This window comes from Lactuca sativa, chromosome 8, assembly GCF_002870075.4.
Source record: "Lactuca sativa cultivar Salinas chromosome 8, Lsat_Salinas_v11, whole genome shotgun sequence".
Lineage (NCBI taxonomy): Eukaryota > Viridiplantae > Streptophyta > Magnoliopsida > Asterales > Asteraceae > Lactuca > Lactuca sativa.
The window spans coordinates 213722999-213739890 of record NC_056630.2 but is presented as its reverse complement, the minus strand read 5'-3'; the positions used below and the strand labels follow the sequence as shown (position 1 = coordinate 213739890).

Genomic DNA, 16892 nt, shown 5'->3' with positions numbered 1-16892 from the left:
TATATATATATATATATATATATATATATATATATATATATATATATATATATATATATATTTGTTGGAGTAAGCATAATTCCAAAAAATCTATAAAGTAAATAGTTCTTTAAAACATCGTATAAAAGGCCTATGTTTTATACTCCTCAAAAACTTGTACTATCGACATTCAACTAGTGGTCAAGTGCCCTATCCCACTAGATAATACGATGGCGGCCTCAAACATCAAAAGATAGATCCAAGTGACCAGGTGATCCTGTGCCACAAGAGCCATAGTAATGACGAGTGAGTGTTTTTGTCGGAATGACTTGTAAATCGATTCCACAACTCTTAAGATGTTCCAAGAAGACTCATTTGAAAAAGCTCATTTTCTTTATCACAATGAAATTTTAATCATGATCTCATTAAGTTATATTTCAATCTTCACTATGAAACAATTTGAGCAAATCAAAATTTTCAACCATAACGAATAAAAGTCGTCAGTGAAATTGAATAAACTTCTATGACCATTTCTGTTCATGGATTGAAAAAGGATTAAATACATCACTTATGTATAATTCTTTGTCAAGCATTTTATTCTTTAACTACTAATAGATAAAGACATTTGTGAATCATTTTCCCATATAAATAGGATTCACATATATCAAATGTATCAAGCTCATTTGCCTTCAAAAACTCCATCCTTATAAAGGTTGTATATTGTGACAACCCGAAATTTCTATCTTGTACAATCATTCAATTCAATCAAAGTCAGAATCGTTTCTACTATCTTTTAGCATTGTTTAGGGTCTGTTTGAGTCTTCTAAGCCTAGTGCCTTCAAGGAAGGAGTGTTAGGAAGTATCTTGTAGAGTTCAATGTGCCACATACAAGCTGGAAAACTCCAAGTATTGGAGTTTACGACCGTAAACACCTCCTTGGCCGTGAACTCTTCCCTTCATATAAGATATTCCTTCATTTTTCACATTTTTCTCACACTCCCACCTCAAGAACTTGATTTCCTCTTAAGTATCATCAAAAACTTTCTCCTTGATCTTCAATGTTGTAAGTAATCTTTCCATTTTCAAGTTGATATTCTTATTTATCTAGTGAAGATTCATGTTTTCATCCATGAAATATCTCTTTTTGGGTAGATCTTCAAGTTTTCATCACTTTCACTAAGAACACCAAGAACACCTAGTTGTTCTTGGGTCGTGAACTCATTAAAGGCCTTCAAAAGTGCGAGTTTTTCTTCTGTCTTCTAGTTAGGCTTGCTAAGCACATGATTCCTAACCTTAAAACATCATATATTGCATGAACACCAAGAGTTTACGGCCGTAAACCCTTGCATGGCCGTAAACCCTTGTGTTGGTGCATGTTTTGGCCTCAAACTCATTTTAAGTCCAAACATAAGATCATGAACTCATAAGGAATGCTTGTTAGTGCCATAAAACACCTCGTTTGCAAGTTCTCCCATAAGTATACGGCCGTAAACTCCTAGAACGTACACTCCATGGCCGTATACACAAAGGTCGTACACACCTTGGCCGTACATACCATTGTGTGGCCGTAAACCCCTTAGATGCAATCATATATGATTAAAACACTTCAATCCAAGTGTTTCCTAGTCCCTAAAGTGGTTTCTTTGCATGATTAGTTGTATATACACTAATTATATACATATATGTATCATTATATGCTTAATAGGATCCGTTTGTTCTCAAGGCTTCACTTGACACTTAGCATCCTATATCGATCTTACATTCGTATCACTCACTACAGGTGAGTTCATACCCCTTAATCTACCTTTTAAATGATTTTAAATGCTTTTATGGGGGGGGATACGAGTTTATAACATTATAATTGTTATATCAATCACATGTGATTAATAACTATCAAACAAATGGATTTTCTTATACTTCAAACTATTTTATCAAACAAACTCTTCAAAACATTTTATAAACTAACATCAAGTCATCTGTTACCATTCAAATGGTTAAAACTCTATGTTAAACTTTCTATTAAACTCTTTTAAACTTATACATTGTCAAAATCATGTCTATATAGATATAGTTATATATGTGAGGTTGAAAGGACTTAGGACTGATAACTCACTTTATTTCTTGTTCCTTGTTTTGTTTTGGACTTAGGGTATCCAGTTATTTGTCCGAGTGTCGTTTGAATCTTAGTTATATATTATGTTTATGTGTATAGATATGAAAGTTCTTACATTAGTTCAGCACCTTTGGGTAACAAGGGTGTATAAACATACACAGTCATTCAAACAACATTACTAGTAAACTATAATAGGTATAGTTTAGAGGTTCACTACTCCCTATTTCTAGTACAATGAAACATACAAGAGTCAGTTCATTCATGAGTCAATACAAACTTACTATTATGAGAAACAGAAAGAACATTCTATTATGAGAAACAGAAAGAACATTCTATTATGAGAAACTAAGAGAACATACACTACACTATACAAAGAGAACATACTATACACTAGAACAGAGAGAACATACAACAAACTAGAGCATATTATACAAACACTAGAATACTATAACATTAATGTGAGCCACTACTTTCTGACATGGCAATCTACTATTGTGTCACATTTTGTAACCAAAGTCTCCTGGAGGAGAGCGTGAGTTTGTGTATAGATATGTACGGGACTGACCGTCCTACACCTTGTTGCTAGCTACATTGGGACCTGCATGTCTAAGGGTGACGAATGTCATACCATTTTGACGTCTTTGATCGTCGTGTTTTACTAGTCAATCAAGTATTGTTACAACCTCATCACATTTTACCTTAATTAACAAACTTGTTTAAGGTAGTTAGTACATTGGTAGTTACTTATATACAATACTACAGTACATCGTTATTTTACCATTGCATCCACATTGTGATCTTCTTACATAAACGGTAATGTAAACTCTATTTTGGTATTGATAGTCATACTTGGGAAAGATACACACTTTTACAAACAAACAACATACAGAACATTCAGGCCTTGGTAGAAGGCTACTTTTTAGTAGAAAATATAGGATTTTCCAATAGATACAAACATTTACTACAAACACTTACAAACATTTACTTCAAACATTTTCAAACACTTTCACACAAACAATGACACTAAAATACTTATGAACTCACCAGCTTTAATGTTGATCTACTCTTTCAAAATAACTTGTATTCTCAGGTCACCAGTAGACAGGTACCGATGACCAGGTTTTTGAGAAGACAGAGCTTTCAAAACTCGTCTTTATTTTGATTATTCATATTTGGTGTCTTATAAACTATACACATAACACAATTGTATTAAATTATATTATTAATGCAATGGATGATGTTGTTACCTATTTACTATTATGCATTGTTGTGATACTGTACATGACGTCCTCTGCCCCAGAACGTTTCCGCCGTTCCAGTTTTGGGGTGTGACATATATGTGTTTCATATTTATATAGTCATTATGATAATGACATAGATAATTTTCAATCAAAAATAATTTTATTATTTAGGTGTTATGATCAGAACTATCAATTTAATGAATGATTATAAATTTACTTCATAATTAACATTATGAGAAAATATTCTTTAACACAAAATACATTGTTTTAGATCATGAATGTGAACATCCATTAAACGATAAGTAAATCTAGATTTATTCATAAATTAACAACTATTACATGTCCCTATAAAATAGGCACAAAACATATATTGTTTAAATAAAGACTATAACATCACTTGTTATATATTCAACACGAAATATCATTCGTGTGTAATCAGTTGATTATTTCTTCCAATCATCAGCACATAATATCAATTATTAGTGTCACCTGAACTATAACATACTCAAGTGGATGATGGAAATATAAATAGTTTTATCATATAGATATCTGAAGTCTTGTCCGAGTCAGACTTCTTCAGCTCAATGAGATTAGAGGAGAAATTAGTGTCCAATTTCCTCCATAATAGAAACAAAACTAATTATTTGATCCTTTTTTGATTTATGGGTTTATGTTGTATTTCCCTAAACTTAACTATAAGTCTACTTGAGTACATAATCTCTCAGACTTCCTTTCATTTAATGCTTGAACAAACTTGAAGCACTTTCTAGTGTTCTGATTGAATATTTGCTTTACTTGATGAGACATCTGATATGTTTCATAACTATCCAAGACTTTCTGCAAGTCAAGGATAATTACTCTAATATGATGTGAGACACATCAATGTCATCACAATAATACTTCCATCAAAGTATCATGATCGGACTAAATGGTTAGCAGAGATTGCTCAGGTATGGGATCTTTCAGTATATATAATTTCTATTTATCCTTATGGTAAGACCTCAAGATATTATACCAGTTATAGAAATTGTAACCATCAAATGTTACTATCTCTTGAAACTCAACAAGAGAGAGGTTTTTACAGGGTGTAAAGTTATTACAAATTATCAAAAGAATTTAACAAAGTTTCATTTAGTATTTTTCAATATTTAGTCTTTAAAAATTAATACATTTTATTGTATCATTAAAACATTAATTTATTAAAGTCAAGGATCCAAGTAACAAAACAAGTAAATGGTTTGATGACCTTTATCCCACAAACTTAATCAAACGCGGTAGGTAGCGATTACTAATTGCATACGATATGTAACTCATAGATTATGGGATCCTAAATAGATATTGCTTAACTTGACATGTTTATCCCATCTATGCCTCAGACCTCTCACGCTTAGGTGACCTTTATCACACAAGATTATAATCATGTCATCCTACTTGAAACAACTTGTAGCATTGTAACTAATTAGTGACAAGGTGACCCTTTAGAAACAAGAAACTACAAACAACCCGAACATCATAATCCAATCCTAATGACCAGGTGAACATGTGACACTAAGATCATACAAATGATAACGAGTGTTCTTCAAAAGGACGACAATGACTTGCATTTTTAGAGAAGGTTTTATATATGTTTTACAGTTATAGTTTATATAACCATCAAATGTTACTATCTCTTGAAACTCAACAAGAGAAAGGTGTTTACAAGGTGTAAAGTTATTAACAATTATAACCAGAATTTAACAAACTTTCATTTAGTATTTTTCAATATTTAGTCTTTAAAAATTAATACATTTTATTGTATCATTAAAAAATTAATTTATTAAAGTCAAGGATCCAAGTAACAAAACAAATAATGGTTTCGTGACCTTTATCCCACAAACTTAATCAAACGTAGTAGGTAGCGATTACTAATTGCATACGATATGTAACTCATAGATTATGGGATCCTAAACAAATATTGCTTAACTTGACATTTTTATCCCATCTATGCCTCAGACCTCTCATGCTGAGGTGACCTTTATCACACAAGATTATAATCAAGTCATCCTACTTGAAACAACTTGTAGCATTGTAACTAATTAGTGACAAGGTGACCCTTTAGAAACAAGAAACTACAAAACAACCCCGAACATCATAAGCCAATCCTAATGACCAGGTGAACATGTGACACTAAGATCATACAAATGATAACGAGTGTTCTTCAAAAGGACATCAATGACTTGCATTTTTAGAAAAGGTTTTATATATGTTTTACAACTATAGTTTATCAAAACATGGTCTCATGAATATTGCATGCATCCAACAATTCATATAACTTGTTATGAGATTCTTTAGGTTCCAAATAAAACTTCATTTTATTTTCCATTAGCCACGATCAATTATAAACTAAAATCCGGTATTTTAAAGTTTAGTCGTAGATCGGTTCTAAAAACCGGTAATAGTCTGATAAAATTTCATTTTATACTTAATACTTGGAGTTTTGGATGAGTTATAAAATCACTATTTTAAATCTCCTTTCAATAATCAAAAACTTATGACTTCATGGATTTATAGAATAAACTTATTTCATTTTATAAACTCAATTTTATGCATCTTATGATAAAAGTCATATTTTGATAAACAAAAACTTGGGTGATGATAATTATGTTTTAAATCTCATTTGGCATCCAAAAAACATAATATCAATATGTTGCGTTATGTTTAAAACACCAATATCGTATATTAAGTTTCGACGTAAAAAATAATCTCTAGTTTTATTATTTGTCGTTATAACACTATAAACCGATTTTAGTTTTTTAATAAAAACTCATTTTTTATTATAAAAACGTGGAGTTTATATATTGTTTAAACAACTTTTAAACCATGTCAAATATTTTAAAGTTGAGCATTTATAAGTTTTACATTAAAACAATTTTCAACAAAAAATCAATTTTTAACCGGTTAACCGGTAAAAGCGTTTTATAAATATCCATTTATAAACATCTTATGTTATATTATAAATACTTTTTACTCAAACTCCAAATCATATAATCTTATGTTAAAATGTTGTTTGATATGTAAAACTCATTTTCATACACAAAATATAACATACAATAACTCAAAATTAAACATTACATGCATGCATTACAATGTGTATAAACCAAGTCATGTCTAGTTATAGTTTTTTGAGCCATCACAAGAATTATTAAGTGTTTCCTAAAGGACTTAAAGGACTCTTCAAAAGGTCTTCAAGCTCCCACTTGCCAAGGCAAATCTTGCTTGCATAAGGACTTCAAATCTTCATGTTGTGAAAGTTGCAACACTTAAACCAGTAAGAGTATAATCAAGCCCAAAACCAAAAGTAAAAGCTTATGGTTGGGATTATGGTCTTAAATGGTTAAGTCATCTTCAAGGAGGTAATTTCTTCATCTTGTTACATTTAAAAAGAAATACAACTAGTCTAACTAATTTATTACAACAAATTAACAAATGTAAAAATTACCTATTTATCTATTACATCTTATGAATAAATAAATATCAACCAAACACAACACAAAGGTCCAAATGGATTGTTTATACACAACAACATATCAAATATTATAACAAACAACCCTTTGTTTTTTCTAAGGCAACTTTTATACAACCAAAATGCATGAAAAATGGTTATATATAAAAATAAACAATTTTAACCAAGAAGTTGCCAAAGAAGACAAATATGATTTTTTCTTAACAAAAAGAAATCCTTGATTGTTTTCCAAAAACCAAATATTATCAAACATAAAAACTCATTCTAACATATAAAGGATGTCTTTGATACCACTTATGGGTTTTGATACAAAAAATAAGTTTGTTTTTCACAAAAACCGGCAACGAAATATTTTAAAAATAACAAGTTTATCTCTAGTTCATAACAAAACCAAACTATCATCGATCCATTTATAGAGGTTAGAATGAAATAAAAACAACCAAAAAGTGTTTACAATGATAACCATTGAAGCCTTTGAACCCACTTAGTTTTGGGGTGTTCATGAAGATAGCAAATATCAAAGAATATGATTTTTTTACAAGTATCCACCATCAAGAGTAAGGCATTTGGAATGCTAGTTCCTTCTTGTATTCTTGAGTGTCTTAAGCCTTTAAGTTCTTAACTCAAATAAGCACTAAAGGAGACAACTCAAGAGGAGCTTTAAACCACCAAACTAACTTCCAGAGAGAGAGAGAGTGAGAGAGAGAAAAAGAGGAGGAGGAGGAGGAGGAGGAGGAGGGAGGGAGGAAAAACCCATGGTTTTAGAGAGCAAAAGAGAAGAAGAAGAAGTACTGGTTTCTAATGCGTAAGGCACTCTTTATATACTCCATGCAAGGTAAGGCCTAACCATTAAAATACTCTAAAGTAATGGTAGCCTTTAGAAGCATGGGAGACAAAGCATGGAGGTTGAAAAGGCAACCTCCATCTTATCTTAATATTTTGGGCCATACTTCTCAAAAGATGATGAATTCTTTAATTTTATAAACTCTAGGTTTATAAAATATAAACTTTGTCTTTAGGTAAAAGACAAACGAATCCAACTAGTCCAAAATGTTGTGCATGGCTTATTAATTCATACCATATGAAATAATAACTAGTTATACTCTCTTATAATTATTATTTTCATAAAAAAAATATTCCTTAATTTAAATACAAGAATTGATATTATTTATTAATAATCACATTAATAATAAATATACAAAATGCGTCAACTTGATAAAGGTGTGACCTTGTAGGATCATATTGATGGGTTTTGGACATAAGATCTTTCCTATGTGCACATACAACTCTATAGCTTGGATCTAGGTTTCTCTAACTGAATATGCAATATATCCAAGACTTTCATGGCTAGATCTAGTGTAAACTAACAATCAAAAGATATGAAAAACAGATCTATAATAATACCTTGTGTTACTTGCTTGAAACCTTCTTCTTCTTGGAGCTTAGAGTCATAATTGTCACTCCTCTAAGGGCTTACAAACACCAAATAGAAAGAAGATGATTTGAGAGAGGTAAGGAAGAGGGAAATCGGCTCTAGGGTTACTCTAATAACAAGGGTGTCGATTTCCACAACCCTAAGGGTCTATTTATACTGTGAGCTCCTAGGGTTTCACCCTAAAACCCAAATTGGATAACTTAGCCTCAAAGCAATCTAATATCCCTTCTAGATAAGGCCTTGGACGATTTCTAGGTGATCCACATCCCTAAAATCGTCCACCCCATATCCATAAGGATTCTTAGCTCAAAATACAACTATCACACATTTGACAGTTCATACCCCTTTCTTCAATTAATCTCTTTAAGTCACCAAATTAATTCCTAATTAATTTATGACTTATATTAATCAAATAATATTATTATTCCTATAACATATTATTCTTATAATATATTAATAATAATATATCTTCTCTCTATATAAATCACCCCGTCAAGTTGCTATGGTGAAGGCAACCCAAAAGGACCATGCACAATCGGGTCAAGTACATACCAAATATAGTTACAGCCTTAGACACTAATCCAACAGTCTCCCACTTGGATAAGTCTAGTAACTATAAACGCAAACACAATCTGATTAGCAATCGTAGCTCTCAAAGACGTTGTCAACTATGATCTTATCAGTATCTTGTCCTTTAGAAAAGGGATCGTACAGTCCTCTGGTTTGATATCGTGCAGACGATTTCATGAAACATTGTTATACTTATTGTCCAGCAACTATTTTCTTGATCTCAGATTTATTTGACATAGAACTTAATTGAACACATCAATTAAGTCCTGACCAGGCCCGACACATAAGTCAAATCAATCATCAAGCGGCCGTGATATCGCTTTTACCCTCTTAGGATAAAAGTAACAGATAAACTTCGACTTATATGCATTTACTTATCGACTAATCAACTATACACAACAATGCGTTTTATGACATCAAATTACTGATGCTGTTTCGCATTATCAATGTACAACCAACTAGTAAATAATAAACCATATATCTAGGTTTTAAGACCATATGATATTATCGTCTTGCGATCACCCCAAAGTGATTCCAGCAAGCGCGGGTTTATTCCAATGCTCAAAACTTGTTCATAAGCACTCATGAACGTTGCAGCAAACCTTTGCTATGTCTAATACCATTTAGACAATCTACACACCAATTCATGACAATCTTCATTCGCTCCACTAACTGGAATTGGCAAAAGACCAAGACTCCGCTTTTTGCTCCGTCCGTGGAGCGTATGAATTTCCTGGAATGTAGATAGATTCCTTCCCTTTCTCTTCCTTCTTTCCCACCATGATCCCTCGGTTCCTTGGTCAAGGAAACCGCTCCTTCATTATCACAGAAAATTTCCATGGGCTCCTTTATAGCAGGCACAACTCCAAGATCGCCAATGAAGTTCTTCAACCATATTGCCTCCTTTGACGCTTTGCTCGATGCAATGTACTCTGATTCGCATGTTGAATCAGCTACAGTTTCCTGTTTGGAACTTTTCCAAGTTACCGCTCCTCCATTAAGGGTAAATACCCATCCCAACTGCGAACAGTAGATGTCCCTGTCGGTCTGGAAACTGGCGTCACTATACCCTCGCACCTTTAAGTCCTCATTCCCTCAGAGTACTAGAAACCATTCCTTGGTCCTCCGAAGGTACTTAAGGATGTTCTTGACCGCAATCCAATGCGCTCTTCCAGGATTCCCTTGATATCTACTGACCATGCTCAAAGCAAAGGCCACATCAGGACGAGTACAAGTCATAGCATACATGATTGAGCCAACTGCGGAAGCGTAAGGTACTCGGCTCATCTTAGCTATCTCGGCTTCGGTACTCAGACTTTGAGTCTTACTCAACTTTGTATTAATTTGTATCGGTAGTTCTCCCTTCTTCGAGTTCTCCATACTAAAACGTTTTAGTAACTTATCTAAGTAAGTATTCTGACTAAGTCCTATTAGTCTCTTACTTCTTTCTCTCACTATCCTTATTCCCAAAATATAGGAAGCCTCTCTGAGGTCCTTCATAGCGAAGCACTTCCCGAGCCAGGACTTTACCTCCTGCAGAGTTGGGATGTCGTTTCCTATGAGCAGTATGTCATCGACATACAAAACGAGAAAGCTAACTATGCTCCCACTGGCTTTGACATATACACATGATTCATCTTCGCTTCGTACAAATCCAAACTCTCTGACTTTCTCATCAAAGCAAAGATTCCATCTGCGAGATGCTTGCTTAAGTCCATAAATGGACTTCTCAAGCTTGCACACTCTATTTGGATGCTTCGGATCGACAAAACCCTCTGGCTGAGCCATGTAAACATCCTCAGCCAACTTCCCATTAAGGAAAGCGGTCTTAACATCTATTTGCCATATCTCATAATCATGAAATGCAGCAATGGCTAGCATCACCCTAATAGATTTTATCTTAGCAACTGGTGAGAAGGTCTCATCATAGTTAACTCCAGGAGTTTGAGTAAAGCCCTTCGCCACCAGTTGTTCCTTGTACGTGTGCACATTCACATCCATGTCGGTCTTCTTCTTGAAGATCCATTTGCACCCAACTGTCTTACGTACGGGCACATTGTCAACCAAATTCCAAACTTGGTTGTCATACATGGATTGAATCTCGCTCCATCGCCTCTTTCCATTTTGCTGACTCCGGGCCTTCCATGGCTTCTTTATAGCAATTAGGTTCATCTAGATTTATTAGTGTACTATCACTAATATACGTATCCCCTTCGGTAGTAATATGAAAACCATACAAGTGGGGTTGAACTCTAACTCTTTCGGAATGTCTAAGATGTAAGGACTCATCAATTGGTTCAACCGGAGTTTCCTCCTCGGGTTGAGCGCTAGCAGTAGAGGTTCCTTCATCACTCGACTCTTGAATATCTTCAAAATCGATCTGCCTCTCACTGTCTCCTTGGTTTATGAGTTCTCATTCTCGGAAAACCCCTCTCCTCGCAACGAAGACGCGTTGTCACTCGGTCTATAGAAGAGATATCCAAAGTATTTCTGCGGGTAGCCGATGAAAATACATCGCTCACTACGAGGTTCGAGCTTGTCATGAGTTTCTCGTCTTACGAAAACTTCACAGCCCCAAACCTTGATATGTGCCAACGAGGGAGATTTCCATGTCCACATCTCGTGAGGTGTTTTGGCAACCTTCTTTGTAGGGACTCAGTTAAGGATATGGGCGGCAGTCTCTAAGGCATACCCCCAAAATGAGATAGGTAGTGAAGCACGACTCATCATAGAACGAACGATGTCTAACAAGGTTCGATTGCGCCTTTCTGCCACACCATTTAACTGTGGTGTCCTAGGTGGCGTCAATTGCGAAACTATTCCGCATTCCTTGAGATAGTCGTGGAATTCAAGACTTAGGTACTTTCCTGCTCGATCAGATCGAAGCATCTTGATTTTCCTGCCCAATTGATTCTCCACTTCAATCTTAAATTCTTTGAACTTTTCAAACATTTCTGACTTGTTCTTGATTAAGTAAATATACCCATATCTACTATAATCATCGGTGAAAGTCACATAGAAGCGGTTTCCATACTTTGTGGCGGATCTAAAGCGTCCACATACAACGGTATGTATGAGATCGAATAAACCCTCACCCCTCTCACACGTACCAGTGAAGGGTGACTTGGTCATCTTTCCAAGCAAACAAGATTCACACGTGTCATCTTCCCTAGGTCGAATGACTCCAACACTCCATCCTTTTGTAGTTTGGCTATGCGTTTCTTGTTGACATGTCCAAGACGACAATGCCACAAAGATTCTTATCCATACTATTGGTAGAATCCATACACAACACATCATTTCCTAGGTTATCTACAACCATAACAGTTTCATAAATTCCATTAAAAGGCATTGCTTCAAAGTATAAAACACCATTTAGATAAGCATAAATAGAACCATTCATATTATTAAATGAATATCTAAATCCTTGTCTAAACAAACCATGAAATGAAATGATGTTTCTTGCCATATCTGGCGAATAGCAACAATTATTTAAATCTAAACCTAATCCATTACTAAGCACTAAAGAATACACTCCAATCTTGGTGACAGGCGACGATCTTCTGTTTCCCATGATTAGATTTATTCTTCCTTGCTCCACATCTCTATCTCTTCTTAGTCCCTGCAAATTAGAACAAATGTGGTAACCACATCCTGTATCAAGAACCCAAGAAATAGTATGAGATGAATCATTAGATTTAATTGTGTATATACCTACAAAAGATGGCTTGATCTTTCCATCCTTGATGGCTTGCAGATATTCCAAGCAGCTTCTCTTCCAATGCCCTATTTTGTGGCAATGATGGCACTCTGCCTCCTTCGGGTTAGGGTTGGGCTTAGCAGGATCAACCTTGGTCCCACTAGAAGAGGAACCATCTTAGGACTTTCCCTTGTGGTGGCTCTTTGATGGAGCCTTCCTCTTCTTGCCCCATCCCTGCCCTATAGCCAAAACAGGAGCAGCGGTTGGTGCGGGAGTTGGTGCAATAGACTTGTCCTTTAGGTTGCTCTCAGCAGTCCTTAGGAGTCCTTGGAGTTTGCTTAGTGTGACCTCTTCCTTGTTCATGTGGTAGGTCATCCTAAATTGGTTGTAGCATGAAGGCATGGAGTGAAGAACAATGTCAATGGCCAAATCCTCCCCAAAGTTAACATTTAACTTGCGAAGACGATCAACATATCTTTGCATCTTTTGCAAGTGCACGGTTAACGATTCTCCACTTCGCATCTTGGTGGTGATCATGTTGGTGATGATCTCGTAGCTCTCTTGCCTCGCGCTTTGGTGGTACCTCTCTATCAAGTCTTGATGCATTTCATAGGGATATATGTCCTCATAGGACCTTTGGAATTCTTGGTTCATAATGGCTATCATGATGCAATGGACTTTTGTTGCATCACGTTCGTGTGTCTCAAAGACAGCCATCTCTTCGGGAGTAGCAATTTCCAGGTTGACCTTCTCGAGCTTTTCGTCGAGGACATACTCTTTGTCCTTATAGCGTGCAATGGTGCGAATGTATCTTATCCATTCGCTAAAGTTCGTACCATCGAAGGTCACCTTTTGGCAAAGACTCATTAACGTGAATGAGTTAGCAGCAACGTTGTTTGCGTTCGACATCTACAATTAGAAAGGACAATGTTTGATTAGAATTGGATCCCTAATTAAACACCCAAAATGAAAAATTAGGGCTAGGACCCAACAACATTATTTACATATTAGAAAAGGGATGTCGTAATCCAACATGCAAATAATTTGGAGGTAAGTGAATGACGATTCACTAATTCTTCACCTTGAAAACATAACCTTAAGTTTTTATTGAGAATTCCTAGATTTTCTTTGAGATTCATCGAACCTTTCAATGGCATTTTTAAATCTCAATATGCCCCGCTCAATTGTGACTGGGATGCCGAGGATCACAAAGTGGGTGTGAATAACCATGCAAATCTACATGGTGCCTTCATTGTTACAATCACCCATTCGACGTGCCGGTAAACCACACACGCTCCATCGAACTCTGATAAACAATGAATCACCCTTTGTCACCTTTGCTTAGAACTAATTAGTGTGTCGGTAAACCACACACGCTCCACTAACTTCTTATCAAGGGTGCAAAGTGCAATTTCATGGGATTGCATCAATTCACTTTTCCTAAAGTAGCTATGATTGGGAATTTTATATAATAGTTTAGTTACTTTATAGATTCATTATACTTATTAATGAGGAGAGAGTTGCCCTATCCTACCCATTCGGCTAACGACCCTCCACCGATCAAGCAAGCGGTGGGTGTGAGTGTACACCCATTAAGCGTCATTTTATAGGTAGCAACCTTATACCCACCGTATAGACCGACTTCGTGAATGAGGCCTACTAACGGTAAGACTAGCATTTTGATTTTACTTATATATTTGTTAAGCTTTTAATAATATAATAGTATATGGTTGAATTTTAAACTTGTAAAATTCTAGGGGTTGAAATTTAAATTCTTCTAAATTAAACTATTAATCACCAAATTCAAATTTCAAAACTTTCGGGATAAATATTGAACTTTTCAAAACAATAGGGATCAAATAACAAATAATTCAACTTAAACAATTAATTTCATAATTATCTATATTTGACCTAATCCAATTTTAGTCATTAGATAATTACCAAATAATCTTAAATAGTCCATATTCATCATATAAATAATTAATATTCACAAGATTTGAAATTATCTATTCTTATGTCAAGGATAATCATTAAATTAGGTTAAAATTCAGATTTATACTTAATAAAACGATTTAGGTATCAATCCAAGACAAAACAACAATAAAATCCCGAATTATCCTCTGTCTGACGCTGGAAATCGCCGAGTCAAGCTTTGGACTCGCCGAGTAGGGCCAACTCACCAATTCCAGACACTGGCTCGCCCAGTTGGGTCGGACAGAGGTGAAGAAAAACGATTTTCAGCAAGCAAAATGGTTAAGCATCATATTCAATTGAGACCAATCATGGCTCTGATACCACTGATGGGTTTTGGACATAAGATCTTTCCTATGTGCACATACAACCCTATAGCTTGGATCTAGGTTTCTCTAATTGAACATGCAATATATCCAAGACTTTCATGGCTAGATCTAGTGTAAACTAACAATCAAAACATATGAAAAACAGATCTAGAATAATACCTTGAGTTACATGCTTGAAACCTTCTTCTTCTTGGAGCTTAGAGTCACAATTGTCACTCCTCTAATAGCTTACAAACACCGACTAGCAAGAAGATGATTTGAGAGAGGTAAAGAAGAGGGAAATCGGCTCTAGGATTACTCCAATAACAAGGGAGTCGATTTCCACAACCCCAAGGATCTATTTATATTGTGGTCTCCTAGGGTTTCACCCTAAAACCCTAATTGGATAACTTAGCCTCAAAGCAATCCAATATCCCTTCTAGATAAGGCCTTGGACGATTTCTAGGTGATCCACATCCCTAAAATCGTCCACCCCATATCCATAAGGATTCTTAGCTCAAAATACAACTATCACACATTTGACAGTTCATACCCCTTTCTTCAATTAATCTCTTTAAGTCACCAAATTAATTCCTAATTAATTTATGACTTATATTAATCAAATAATATTATTATTCCTATAACATATTATTCTTATAATACATTAATAATAATATCTCTTCTCTTTATATAAATCACCCTGTCAAGTTGCTATGGTGAAGGCAACCCAAAAGGACCATGCACAATCGGGTCAAGTACTTACCAAATATAGTTACAGCCTTAGACACTAATCCAACACATATGTTATTATCAATATCACTCCATAACGATTCTTGGGCATATAGATTCAACAACACTCTTGTCTTCTCTAAATCCTGACCAAAGTTTTGCATATCCGAACCACAATTCCTTATAACTCATTCTTTTGAAACCAAAACTCGAACAGGTCGCTGCTCCTCTAAACAGAACATCCAGCTCTCCCCCACCTGGGTTTTAACTACCACTAAATGACCTAGCAGACAACCAAAAATCCTAATCGACTCAACCATATACATAACATCCTTAATTCTTGGGATATATCTTAATGCAATATAATCATGCATATATAGACCAAGCAAACTCAAAAGATTTTTAATCTCAGATGGGAACCTCATGAACTCCCCCATCATGGTTGCCTCTAACACAAGCATTCCCTACAAATGCACAAGTAAAACACCAGCTTCCTATCTAGAAACAACCGGATTACTATAATCCTCGCCTGAAACCATCAGTTAGAACCTGAGCTGCTTATATCCAAAGGAAGAAGACCCTTGATCTCATCTCAAGCAACCATACGACAAGGATCCTCTTACGCATTTCGACACTACCATACTATTTCCAAAAATCACCACCACTTCGCCCCTTGTAGGGTCTTAATTCCAACTTTGAAAACAACATGTTTGCATTATATTTCTTCCAAATCACGGAAAGCTAAAGGAACATCAACACCGTCATACACAGGACATTCCAATCCACCTTCCGGTCACTCAGCCTTTGGCAGAAATCTCTTAGTTGATCATAACAATTGCTTCTTTCTTGAGTCCTACAACTCAGCCGACACTACTTTGAGCAAGGCCCTCGGGACCTCAAAATCAACTAAGTCACCTAGGTATGTACCATTAAAAACCCAAACTGACATGGCCACTAAAGCCCAAATAATCACCAGACTTATCCTCATCCTGAACAACCATAACAAAAAGATTTACATATATAACAACAACAACAACACAGCCATGAATCATGGTATCAACCATGTCATCTACCCTCAATCAGCTCCTTAGAATCCTCATGACTTCTCTTGATTGGATTTTGTGCTTCCAGTAGTACGGGCCCAATACTACCTTCCACACAAATCCATACTTTCCTCACGATCCATCCCGAGTCCTCTAAGTTACCTACTCATAATAGTACTTCCAACACCAGCTAAATAGCGTAGCAACCGCACTAAAATACTTCCTAAGCTCCCCTAGGATTCCCCCCCCCCCACTTCCATGCCATCAATTGTTGAAGAACCCTACTAATGTCATCTAACCA

The 16892-nt window shown here is 35.3% G+C and overlaps 1 pseudogene; it reads right to left on the bottom strand.

The window, feature by feature from the left end:
• The window catches only part of LOC111903796 (probable protein phosphatase 2C 23), a 95829-nt pseudogene that overhangs the window by 57321 nt on the left and 21616 nt on the right, over positions 1-16892 (bottom strand).